Source organism: Molothrus aeneus, chromosome 8 (assembly GCF_037042795.1).
Source record: "Molothrus aeneus isolate 106 chromosome 8, BPBGC_Maene_1.0, whole genome shotgun sequence".
NCBI lineage: Eukaryota > Metazoa > Chordata > Aves > Passeriformes > Icteridae > Molothrus > Molothrus aeneus.
The window spans coordinates 9,159,203-9,173,062 of NC_089653.1; the positions used below are offsets into that span (position 1 = coordinate 9,159,203).

Here is a 13,860-nt window from a genome sequence, read left to right on the forward strand (position 1 = left end):
TATTTGCTTTTTTACTATAGGCATGCTAAAGGGTTAATGTTTGGAAGGTAGTAAAAATGTTACAAATTATATTAATCTTGAACACTAATATTAATCACTAATCACAACTAAATCACCAATGAGATAACAATTTGAAGTGGGCTGGCATTCAGTATATTTTGCAACAGATATTACATACTAACTGATTTTTCTTTTACATGAAGTAGATTGATTACTAGTTCCCATAACAATTATTTCAACTCAAAGATCAAGAAATTAATGTGTTTAGGAAAATTTTCATAATAAGAGGCACATCTCCTTGCAGACTTTGTACTACTGCCTCATATATGCGACAGATATTGACAGAAAAAAAATCACATTGATGCAGCCTCCTAATATTACCTTTAAACTTGGAAAGAAGTAAGAACTCTCTCCTATTTAGTTCACTGTCTGATACATGATAGTATGTGAATATAACACATCTGCTCTATTCACATTCACACTGGAATTCAGTACAAACACATATTTAGTTTAATAATTCTTTTAACATAATTTGAACAGTTAGTACAGTCTGTATTTACAATGCTTGTTTATGGTTGGTTTTAGCTGCAAGTTCAGTTGCATCCTTTCTATATGGTCAGAACCCATAACAAGAAATAATTACTGCTGATTACTGTCCAGAGAAAGCCTGTTCTGTGAAGGTGATCTCTGTAATGAAATCCAATTTTTGTCTCTTGTGTATAGATATGTACTTGTACAAGTTACACTACCAAAAACATTTGCTAACTCAAAAGATTTCATTGTAATGTTTCATTATGCTACTTCACATAGCAAGAATTTCCACCCCAGTAGAATGTAACAGATTTTAGAACTATTTCTGTAAGAAGACAGACAGTTCAAGATCTGGTTCCTCTTCTCACTGAACTGGGAATGTGACAGCACCGGAACAGCCAGAACACCCAAATTTTATTCTGAGTTCTACACTAACATCTTCTGACAAGCCAAGCCTCTGTGCCCATCAATTCTGGCTACTTCTGATACGATGCCAAAGTTAATTTTGTTGAAATATCTGCATTGAAAGTCTCCAAACAGAATTCAAGTAAAAAAGAAAAGCTAAAAAACATGTCCAGAACTGAGTTTTTCAAATTAATTTGAATTTTCAAACAGTAAAAAGAATTCTGCCTGCTTATGTAGCAAAGACAAGAAATAAATCTTCAACCCCTTGCTTGTCAGAGGAAGCCTCGTTTGTGGACATCCCTCACAAGCAGCAAAGGAGTGGTGCCATATAAAGCAGCTGACCCTGACTACAACACATGCATCACCATGCCTGGGTAACAGCTAGGTACAATTTGACAGGGAAGGCTGGAATGGATGCTGATGCAATAAGTACTGAGTAGAAACTAACGCAGGCCCAGTTCTCATTCCTCTGAAATGTTAACTGTAATCATCTTTTCCACAGTACCAGCCTACCAACAGTTACTATTTGAATGAATAAGCTAAACCTAAAGACAGTATTGAAGCAAAAGAAATTGTGCATACTCCTTTCCTAAGTATTTACCAGTCCACCAACCTCCTCTCCTTTTTATATGCTTCCCCTATGATAGATGAACAGCTTTGCAACTTAAAAACTGGCTGCAAAACCTGCAATGAGCAAACTCAGTATTAAGGCTCACAAATGTCTGAAATCAAAACACCTAACTCAAGTTCTTCTGAATTTTCCTATTCTAATTCTCCTTACTGCAAAGGATACAGAAGAGCTGAGTAAGCAAGTGATGTCACTGCACTTTACAAAAGAGGTAGAAATTGCATAAAGTGTAAAGATGCAATGCACATCAATTCATTTCCTAATTACTTACATAATAGATATTGTTGCTTTTTGTTATTATATCTTGCAAATTTACACCATTTTAAACATGCATTCTAATACTTTGCCTAGAAATTCTACTTAATTATCTACTAGGCAGAATTATATTTCTAATTAAAACATAACCAAACATGCAAGGAAGTGACATATAAAATTTATGTCATTCATAACACAAAGCTTTCAGTGTTGGTATCCTGGCTGTATCCCGAAATCCAAGAGTACCAGTAAACATATCTTCCTGTTATACCATTCAATAGGAATAAAAAGCTTACAAGGCTGTAATTTAAACAATCTAAGAAAGCAGGACTGATTCCAGTTGTAAATACATCTGAAATTCCAGTCATGGGTTGCTGCCTAAGGCAGCAACAGCCACTGAAATCACAGAAATTCCCTCCTGGTAGAAACTTCTGTCTGCAAGAAAGAGGCTACTCTAGTTGTGGAAGCAGAACTGACATCAGTAAAGAGGAGACAATCCTGCTATACATTATCTTAGTCTAAATTCCAAATAATTTTGGCAGCACCAGTATGCATTTAGAAAATCTTAGTGAAACAGAGGAAATATTTCCCTAACAACCCTTTTAAAGAATCTCCAAAACAATTCTGCCCTGAAAATACATGAAATGTTTCCTCCAGCACAGGTTTCTTTATAAAAATGTCAAGTGGATTTTTGGCAGCGATAATTTTCCTACTTCAACTTTCAATTTTCAAAACCATAATTTCGAAGATCTCAATCTGAAATGGGCTAAGTTGTGACATTAAGTCCAGGTAAGTTTAAAGGAGGCACTGGATTTGGCTTTGCATTTCCCAAAGAACATGGAGATGATAGACAAACACACACACATGCTTCATCCTCTGTCACCAAATTCAGAAACCAAGATATTTAAGTGAATGCCTTTGAGGCAAAGAACATTATTTTCCTGCTCTAAAGTCAGCTGGATAATTATACCCCGCAAGTAGTGCTAAACACTTGAAGGAACTACTAAGTAATTAGACTTTGCAGGTGTGCCATTTATTTTGTGAAGTCCAAACAGGAGAAAAAAGTTGACACAAACACCTCTGTGACCATTAGCTTTTTTGGGAAGTTCTGACTAATATAAAAAGTTACAAGTGTCCAAAGTTACAAGTGTTTCAAAAGCCAGAATTCCTGTGATTGGCTTTGTCTAGACTTCTCTATGTAGCATTACATTAATATTATTATGTTTCTCTCAGATTAATAATAAAATCCTTTGTGAAAGCTGATTGGAAAACCACAAAAAAATACCTACATACCAGCTACTGTTGCAAACGCACTTTTTGTTCAAGGAGTGAACATTGTGCTACTTTTTCTATTTCTTCTGAGGAGGTAAACTGCTTATGAGAGGAAGAGTTAAGGACAGCATTATCAAGGACAGCACTAGTAATTAAGAGTCTTCATGCTGTCCTGAGTTAGGCCAGCCAGGGATAATAGCATAAAAATGCTGGCCTTTATTAAAAGAGACTGAAGGTTTAATAAATTCAAGAATTTTTCCACAACCTCTTTAGAGCAGCCCAGAGTTGGCCTTCACTATTTCTTAACAGATTCAAAATCATGATCACTGCTTCTCATTTATGTGGAATATTATCAGTCGATGGAAAATTCCTTTGGTAAGCAGCCAAGGCAACTTCTCCCCCCCCGACAAAGAAAAAATAAACATATTTAAAAACCCACACAAACCAAACCGGTTGATATTAATAAAAAGGGGGAGAATTGAACATCCTTTGTTTCATTTGACACCGTTTTCCTCTATATTCAGTAGCTGTTTGGATTTTTATTTTTTTAAGAAAAAAGAATGTTGGCAGAATTAAAACTGTGTGACTACAAACCTAAATAATGGGAGTGGGCAGAGGTAGAAAAATTCAAACACTAATTTATGTGCTAAAATTCTATTTATTGCCTATAGTCATCATGTGGGAGGACAGATATCAGATCATTATTGGGGAAAGTAAGGGGCAAGATATTTTTTAACTGTTTTTCAGTTTGTACCACCTGTATGCAGTCCAAAACAAGCAGCTGGATCTCACTTTGGCATTCACACCAGAAAGCACTGCCATCACCTCTTTCTGTGGAAGTGATCTGGCAAAGCAAACCGGCAATGCAGAACATCCCCGCGCAGCACCAGCAGCTCTGCTGGGGCGGGCAGGCCCTCAACCTGGAGATCTCCTTACAAACATGCACATGAAAATCAACAATTTGATCTTCATCCCACACCAAAAGATAACACTAGAATCAAAAGTGGGTATTTAAAACAAAAGTGACCCGATTAAAGTCTAGGACCAGTTTTATTAAAAAAATATTACTATTAGATAGAGAAATAAGACTTCTTCCTCCCCGTTGTAACTTAAATCAGGCATTAATCGCTTCATAAAATGCTATTAGTTATACTTATAGGCATAAATTATGAATGTGTCTATATTTTTCCTATCTTATGACAACTCCAACTCTGAAGACAAAAGGATTTTTCATAGTCTCAAAAAAAATCTCCCAAAGAGATTAGTTTTTAAATCTAAATGCATCTTTCATGTCTTATCAAAGAATCAAAAGTAACTGACAATGTTATTCTTGAAAAACATTTATGCAGTTCAGTCTGCTCAACAGCTGACAGCAATTTAACAAAATTTCTTTTTGGCCTTCTTCTTTGTTTATATCAGTAACAAAAGAAAAAAAAAAAAGGAAACCAAACACATTTAGTCATTTAGTTGCAGCAACTATCTCAGCAACAGGCACATTGTACAATGCCTCAGTGACTTCCTGCTTAGGAACCCTACTAAACTCTTCTGAAATTCTGTCTGTTTTATTAGAAGAAAAAATGTGCTGGCTCCCTTGCTCTAATTCTTCTTGCCTGCATAATATCCAAGTTACGCTATGTCCTACTCACAATTAGAACTTGTTCTGAATATTATATAATGTCTGAGAATCATCTATTTCTTGTACAAAAATTAATGTTTGTTTAGTCAAGGTCCTGCATAATTTATTAAAATTTAGAACAAAGAATTTCATCGTTTGGTTAAGTCCTCTTAGGAAAATGGCTTAATCTAGACTAAATCTTCACAGAAATATTCTTTAAGGCAGGAGTTAATCTGTCCGCAGCCACAGCTGCTTATCAAGACAGTTGGACAGCAATTTGCTGCACTCCCTTTCCCCCTGAGCTGGTGCCTCAAATTCTCCAGTCTCATGTGATGCCATTCTTACCAAAGGAATTTATTGAACACTCCAAATGAACAGCTCACGCAATTAGGAAGAAAGATTGCTGAAAATGAGTGTGATCAACAAGTACATCAGAGCCACAGAATAACTGAGGCTAGAAAGGATGCCAGAGGAGGTTTATCACCTAACCTCACACCGAAAGCATGACTAAGAGGTCAGATCAGGTGGCTCTGGGCTTCATCCAGTTGGGACTTAAAATCCTCTAGGGATGTAGACTGGATTGCCTCTCATTCAAATGCACAGCTGTCAATAGAGTGAGGAAAAATATCTTCCTTACCACCAGTCAGAACCTTTCCTATTTTAATTTATGCCCATAAATTGATAACGGACGTCATGTGCTTCCCGAGGAAAGTTCCTATGTCATATTTATGTGTGATTTTCACAAACCAAATGAGAACATTAGTTTGACTGGACAAGTGAAGACATTTTTATGTCCTATTTAAAGCAGAGACATATTGGCAATCCCATATCAGCTCAATAGGCTGGCATTACACAGAAGGAGTGAAAATTTAGTATGCAGAAAACAAGAAAATGCCACTGAGAATTCTTAGAATTCACCTCAAGAACAGTATTTCAATTGTTTTATTGAAGTAATAATCTCAAGTGTTCCTTTGCAGAATAATCCTGAAAAATAAGATTTTCCCAGTACTGTTGCTTTTTCTAGAAATGCTTCTGCAACTATGCCATCAGAAAAAGCAACTTCAATTAGAAAACGCCCCTCTCTATCCCTGAGCCTGAAAAATTCTCTGTTCTAGTGGAGATAACAAGACTCTACCATCTTCTGCCTGTGGTTGCTGTTGGTTCCTACCAGGCAACAATCAAATACAGTGGAATTGCCCAGCTACCTTTCCAGGCTGCAGCTGCAATATCAGATAAACAGGCAGAGGAGAATCCATCACATGCAGACAGTGAACAGAGGAAAATATAATGGGTAGTGGTAAATATCTTCATTTATGTGATAATTATACAGCTGACTATCACTGCTACAATGATTAACAACAGACTGTTTGAATAAATACATTACTAAATTATTAAACTGCCTTTCTATCTCTCCCAAAAATGAAGAGCCCTTAAAGAAAACACATTTGCACAACAGAAGATATTTCTTAAAAGACAGCTATTTCTGGGTCTTAAACCCAGCTAGGTTTTGTTAACATTCCTTCTTCATCCTCTTCTGAAGCAATGCATTTTAAGAGATGTATCTAAAGCAAAGTTTTGAAAAGCTTCCCTGAAAAATCTGTGGAAGTTTTCTGTCTTCAAGAATTTAAACAAATTAGTAATATCATAAAAACACCACTTAAATGAAAACTGCAATATTGCCAAATTCACACCACAGCATTTTTTCCTAATTCACTTTGAGAAAAATAAATAAATCTTTATTTAAAATCTATCAAGCATCCATAGTCAAAGAACCCTAAAGTTTTTGCTGGCAGTGCCTTTTTTTAACATACTTCAAAAGTATTTACATCAACTCCCCAAATATCATCTGTTACAAGTACTGCATGGATTGATGTGGTAAGTGTCCAAAACAGACATCAGAGAGAGTGCTGCAGTTTACTATCCCAATGTTTATGAAGTTTTGCTGTCTATTCATTAGCACACTTCAGATGCAGCATAATGAAAAAGTTTTAAAGAACAGGAAGAGTAAAAAAAAAAAAAAATCAATCTTTTTTTCCCCTTTTATTTTCCCTTCCCTTCCCCTACACCATGACCTATTTTCTTGAATAACATGCAGATCTACTGAGGACATTAACCTGTTTCCATGTCACAGTAACAGCCCATGTATCAACATGCTGAGATGCATTAGCTGTTGTTTATTGATCCATTTATAAGTTCACTGTACTGGGAATAAAAACTGGAGGATTATAAAGTCTTTTGCTATCCTCTGCTTTGTGACACACTTTACTGATTAACTATTTCCCAGAACACATTTATTTCCATGTTTTGTGGAAATACTTACAGAAGATTCCTCCTCTTCAAACAGTCTCCCACATCTGAATCACTCTTACATATTTTTAGTCTATTCATTATTTTCAAAATTCAAAACGTAATAAACCACATATCATTTTTTTTAAATTAAATCATATTAATTACATCCACCAAACAATATCTACTACAAATACTGATTTACATTTACCAAGTATGAGAAATAAACAAGCAGGTAGGATAAAAAAAATAAAGCTAATTTCCCCTTGATTCCCTGCAGGCTTCTCATATGTGAACTGTTCCCACCATACACAGGACATGCAGCATGTACCTCTGCATAAATTTTGGTGAGCCAAAGTGTTCCATAAGAAAAGCATTCTAGTCAAGACACTAACATGTGGCCATTGGTTATGACAGTTCATCCTACCTGCTTCTACCTTTGAACCAGTAGTTACTGCTTATTTGTAAAGCACACATTCAAACCTGCTCTTTTGTGCTGCTTTATGGCACTAAATAGTATATACCATCTAGCAAGTTTGACTACATTCTAAAAACAGGAATCCACAATAAACCCACATTCACTGCTTCAATTTATATAGGATGGGAAAGCAGCTGAAGTTTAACTGCCTGGATTTTCAGAGTTGTAAAAGACAAAAGGGAAAAGCAATTCCAAAAGCCAGACTACTACCCTTCAAATTCAAGGACTGCATGCTTGATCAAAAGCACACATCAAATCAATTATGGCAGAATGTAAAAAGCCAGATTTTATTGCAAAATTATTAAAAGATCACCAGGGTTCATGCTCTGTCACACTTTTACAGACAACCACATTTCAATGAAGTCTTATCTGCATTTAAAAAAAACCAAAACCACAAAACAAAAACACCCAAAGGAAAAAAAAAGCATAGTTTCAGGCTTGGAGAGATATCTGAAAGAGGGAAACATTCATAAATTGTATCTATGAGTTTTAAAACCCTAATTTCTAGAATTCTCAAAAACCCCTAAGGATTGAGGTATTTTGCTTTCAACAACAGAACCCTTGGAAGATGAGTTCAGTGCCATCAAAGGAGTGGGGGGAAAATTACAAAAGAGATACAGCTCATGTCCTGTCTACTAGAAATTGCTATGCAAAAAGAAAAATACTGCCCCAAGAGAGATGCTCTAGCTGATACTCTCTAGAGGGAGAAAACAAATTGCACCAAGGATACATCTCACAGCGTAATCATATGCCTTGTTTCACTAGTAACTTGGCAGTAATTTTTTTTTTGTTGTTGCCCACAGAAGCATATGACCAAAACAGGTTTTCTACCAATACCTTTTGAATCAGTTGGCCAATTTTCAACATTTTGAAATAAAACCCCCAGAGATCTCTAAAATAACTTATGTTCCTCTAAACCACATGAAAATTAATGGTCAGGGAGTGGAAAAAAACCTAATTTGTTCTCATAGTGAGGGGACAGTAGGAAATTCACCTCTTTATACTTGATTTGGCAGCAGATCAATCCATACAGAAACAGTTGATATGAAGTCGAATGAGATTAAGGATTGGAGGAAAAGGGATAAGGAGATAAAAAGACAATCCAAATACATACAAATGTTAATTTTATTATTTCTGTAGCTCACAAAAACTGTAACTTGTAGACAGTAACTTAATAGCTTTAGAAACTAAGAATCACTTGCCCAAGTATTTACATTTGTTGACCTCCTCCTGCTCACTAGGTTGCCTAGGAACACCTTACCTCAGAATGAATGGAAAAATAGTTTATGAGCCCATCTGGACATTTCAAATACTTTTTAATCTCTTTTATGAAATCCATGCAAATGGTTTTCCATTATGCTTTTTTACAGCATTAAAGATACTCAATGAAGAAAAAAAGTAGAGGAGTAATAAAGATAATATACTCTGAAAAGGCTTTCATAGATAAATACCAATTTGGATACAACATGCAGAAGTGTTGGTGGGATGACTCAGATCCAAATGATATTTTATTTAAGTTCATTTTCTTAGCAGTAGCCTGATGTTGTTAATAACTCCCAGTAGGCTACTTAGAGCTGTAGATTCATTTTCCCATTAATGGCAGCAAAAGGTTCTTTGTTAATGGTTTTAGGATAATGCTGGGTTTTGCCATATGGTTGGATTTCTATGAGGGTTTCTCATGAAAAGCCAGAGAGTGTAAGAAATTGTTACTATATTTAACTGCAGTGTCCTCACACGCACAGCAGACAACTGGAATGGACACTGTTCTAATATTTACAAGTGCAAATGATGCTCAATATTTACTGCATGTTCTGTTTAAGAGGACTACAGGGACCTTAAACAAGAGAACATGTGGATAGATCAGATGATTCGTAAAACAATACTGAGCTTTTCACCTCTAGGTCATTGGTTCAAATCTAAACTGGTCGGTAATGAAGGCAAGCTATTATCATCTGACAGCCCTGGTCTCTGCAAATTGATTTGTCAAGCTCAGTCCTGCTCTCATCAAACTCAAAATTCAAAATGTCAATTTGCATTTCTGAAAACAATCCCAGCAACATAAGAAAAAAATGAACAAACAGAAGTAATCTCTTCCTCCTCAGATACCATCTCCAGACCAGAGCCTCTGGAGAGTGCCAGAGGAACAGTGCAAATTATAGCACTACTATAGCACTAGCACAATGCATCATTCTGTGGATAAAGGTTATTTCTGACTCTCAGATACCCAATTGTACAAGTATAAAGCTTTCAGAGGTGTCATTAATAAAGAAAAGAGAAGAAAGAAGAGACCAATATGCAGATCTTAAAGCTGAAACTTCACAGTCCTGCTTAAAGACCTCTTCCTATATGTTGTTCAAAGGTGTGTTCCTTAAGGTTGAAAATTTTGAAGAAAATGGTTACAGTACTCTATAAAAAGAATATCAAATTTAGTTTCCACGTTGTTATGATGTCTTTGTAGTCAAAATGTTTAAACACCACTTGTAGCAGCAACAATGTATTCTATTACTTGAAGATTTAATTCAGAAATGGATTTATTTACAAGTTATCATGAATAATACTAAAGAAGCCATATTTTTACAGTATTTCTTCAAAATGATGTTAGACAGAAAAAGCACAGATAATGTCATAACAGTATATAATTTTCCACATGCTTTCATAATTTGAACAAAAATGGTCTTAAGCCTCAAAACCACATCCAGCCCATTCCTTTGCCTTTTACTAGCTTGGGAGCAATCACAAGAAACACTCAGCAGGTACCACAGTCCTCCATTTTACTAAGCAATCACTGCTACAGGACTGAATAGACACACCAACTTTTAATACAGTGCCTTTAAGATCACCTTTACATCACAAACTTACAGCACTAGACAACAAAATCTACTCAAAGTTTTACACTCTATGAACATGAAATATTACTCCTAATATTTGAGACTACAACGGAATACATACAACTCACAAATCTTGGGAAGTATCAAAAAAGTAAGAGCCTCTTGCAGGTTCCTTGGTTTTTACTAAGGTGCTGATAAACTGAAGTTTTTCCTTCCTTTTTCAATAACTCCAGATATAAAACACTTACTGTGACGGTAGGAAAGACCCAACAGGTTAACTTGCCAGCTGAATGACGGTACACAGGTTCTGCAAGCTGAGTAACTGAGCTGTATACAGCCTATTGCTATAAAACCAGAGTAGCACAGCCCAGCCATATCCTAGTCTGGCCAAACATTAGACCCACAGTGTCCCATAGACAGTGGCTGGTGACATGCTTCCCCCGTCCCAGAACAAGAAACCCCATGCATCAAGTGACATAACAAAAAAAAGAGAAGAAATGAACTGCACACTAAATTTGTATGTCAAGAGACACAGTAAGACTGACTACACTGTGTCTTTTGTCTCAGAAAGTGTCCAGCCTACACCAGGAGATGGCTCCTCCCAGCAGTCTCACACACAGAGCATAACCCCAGGCAATGGGGCTGCCTACAGATGAAGGGAAGAAGGCAAAATCCTAAAGACTATGGATTGCCTATTACTTAACTTGCAATTAACAGGACCAATAGAGGGATCCAAGCAAGCCAATCCAAATTCTTTGACAGTCAGTAATAAAATTTCATGCTGTTCCTCTCTGCCATCAAGCACTGCATATCTTTTCTAGGGAATGACCTTCAGTGACAGAATATAAAAAGGTTTTGGAATTGTGCCTGTAGACACCATTGACAAAAAATAAAGAAATTTAAAAGCAAACAAGAAGTATTTCAGAGAACGAATTAAAACAGTTTGAATAAATGTCTGTGGAACATATGTTAGAAAACTGAAGGATGTGTAAGGTATTCAGAAGGCTGCATAAGAAAAAATGAAAATACTAATAAGCTCTACAGGTATCAACAGGTATGTCAATTATAAAACAGTTTTGTTGGTTCTGAAGTTAGGTAAGCAGATTAAAAAAAAGAAAAAACAAAAACAAACAAGAGCTGTGACATTTTATTATTCTTTCATCCTCTTACCTCATTTTTTTTTAATATCATCTGTTGCAATTTACACAGTTGGACCAAAAGGGATTCTGGACAGGCACAACTGTTTTTTACAAAGATATGTTAATAGAGTCCCCAAAGTCAATGAACCTCTCAAGGTAACAAACTTTTTGAAGCTCCACAAACTGGGAAATAAACACACTTTCTCTTCTATGTACTGTCCATGAAAACTCGCCTAAGAAGGCTTAATCCCTAATAACATCTCCAAGACTAGACAGAGAAGGATTTAAATTCCCATTATCCTTTTTAACAAACTTGTGACTACAGTCTCAAAATAGACACTTAACCCAGAATTGAGAGAAGAACTGGCATATTTCTTACCTGCAATGCCTGAAAGAAATGAACTGAAATGTTTTACAAAACATCTAAATTCTCTGGGATAACTGTAAATTTATAAATGCAAATTTGTAAATGCACCAGACAAATCTGGCACACCCTTACTCCTAACTGCACCCCAAGAACATAAAGACTTCATAGGTGACATTACCAGGTGAGAAGGAAACAAACAAGCAAAAAATAAAGCTTCTATTTAATCCAGTCTGAATGATATGCAGCATGCTTGATTAGATATAGTTTTGATTAGGTGATGGAATAGAACTTACAGACTATCCTATCTAATTTAACTGTTACTATTCCTATCACTTCCTAAATGAGAACAGATTTCAACAGGCTGACAAATATTTTTCAGCCCACAATACATTATTTTAATTATTTTTAAAAGCTGTCATATTCAAGTCGTGTTACCTCACCAGCTGAGTTCTCAGCACAGCAGTACTTTCCCTCACTCTTGAAGCAAACACAAGACTACCTGTGCTGCTGCTGTTTTCCAAATCTGCTACTCAGTGTCAAGTATATTGCAGCACAAAATCTTTCCGTTGGAGATTTTTTTTCGAGTCTGAAAAGTAGCACAAGCTCAGATAATTTTTTTTTCGGTACACACGTCTTTCTTTCAGGCTGCATGAGAAATACACAGCTATTTTCCCTCCCTTTTTATATGCATCTTTTTTCCATTATTAGAACCTTCAGAATTTGTTCTGAAATCTGGAAAGCTTTTTGAATTTTTTTAACACACGATCAGCCATTACAATAACCACAAGAAGTTCACGTAGCTGAAAAACCAGAAAGCCATTGTGCCTGCAACTTTTTGAAAGCAGAGGGTGTATATTGTTATGGTTTCTATTTATGGCTGTAATCATCATGAATGTCCACTTATAATCTTTCTACTCAAAGAAAGATTTTAAGAGAACTCCTTAAGAGCTTCTGCTTTCTTTTAAAAGAGGGGGGGAAAAAGCACATGGTTTTAACTACCTTAGACCAACACAGTCAATTAAATACTAAGGAGGTTCTGCTAACCAACAGCAGCTCCCATGCAAGTTTAACTTTTGACGGCAGCGATCACGCCTCGGTTATTGACCAAGATAATACAACATCCCTTATTATTTCAAAGACCCCTGCTAATAAAATACCTTTTTAGGCTCTAGCATTCTCTTTTTCTCGTACCTGCTACTCCTTCTCTCTTCTGCGGGCGTGCAGGGCAGAGGGGCCTTTCACGCCCAGCCCCGCCGGAGGTCGGGCCGAGATTGGGGCCCGGCCGAGTCCCGCACGGACCCCACTGCGGCCTGACCGAAGCGGGCGGGGGCTGCGCCACAGCGCAGGGCGGGGGTCGCCACCGGCGAGGCTCCGGGCGCACGGTCGAGCAGCTAGTGAACAGCTGGGTCTGGCCGCGGCTCCTCCTGAGGGGACGGGACGGGACGGGACGGGACGGGAGGAGAAGAGAGGAATACCCCGCACTCCGGCAGCGGCCTCAGTCCCCACCTGTCCCCGAGCTCGGGTCCCGCCGGGCGCGCTCATCCCCCGCTGCCATAGCTACGGGCAGCCGCGCCGCCCGCCTCTCGCGAGAGCCGCCATCTTCCCGTGAGAGCCGCGGGCTGCGCCGGCGGCGGGCGCCTCCTCTGGCGAGAGGGCTGAGGGAGCGCGGGGCGGGGCGGCGGCGCTGCTGCTGCTGCTGCAGGGGCGCGGCTCTGACTGCCGGGGCACGGCTCTGCCGGCCGGGAAACACCTCGGGGTTGCCCACAGCTGCAAAACCTGGGCAGTGCTCGCTGCCGTGAAACGGCTGGAGGAAACAGACACGTTCGTGTCCAGTAAAAGTTTGCTTGTAGTTCATGTGAGCTGAGTTGGCTGACAGGCTAGAGCCGAGACATGGGGTGTTCAACACCGTGCTTACTTCAGGTGTGAATTAGACCATCTCAGGATGAGGGAAAATTGAGTAAGATATTTTAGAAATTTGTAGTGTGATTTTCTGAATTCTAGGCAATATGTGAAATTATTATAAATCTCGTATTCCATGAATTGTGTCAACTGTACA

At 37.7% G+C, this 13,860-nt stretch overlaps 1 protein-coding gene across 1 annotated transcript in view; it reads right to left on the reverse strand.

The window, feature by feature from the left end:
• USP54 (ubiquitin specific peptidase 54) overlaps window positions 1-13,028 on the reverse strand; it is a 91,561-nt gene extending 78,533 nt beyond the window's left edge. The window contains exon 1 of the mRNA XM_066554217.1: window positions 12,996-13,028. The gene's annotated coding sequence lies outside the window, so the exon portion shown is untranslated. The remainder of the gene's footprint in view (window positions 1-12,995) is intronic.
• Between the last annotated feature and the right edge of the window lie 832 nt (window positions 13,029-13,860).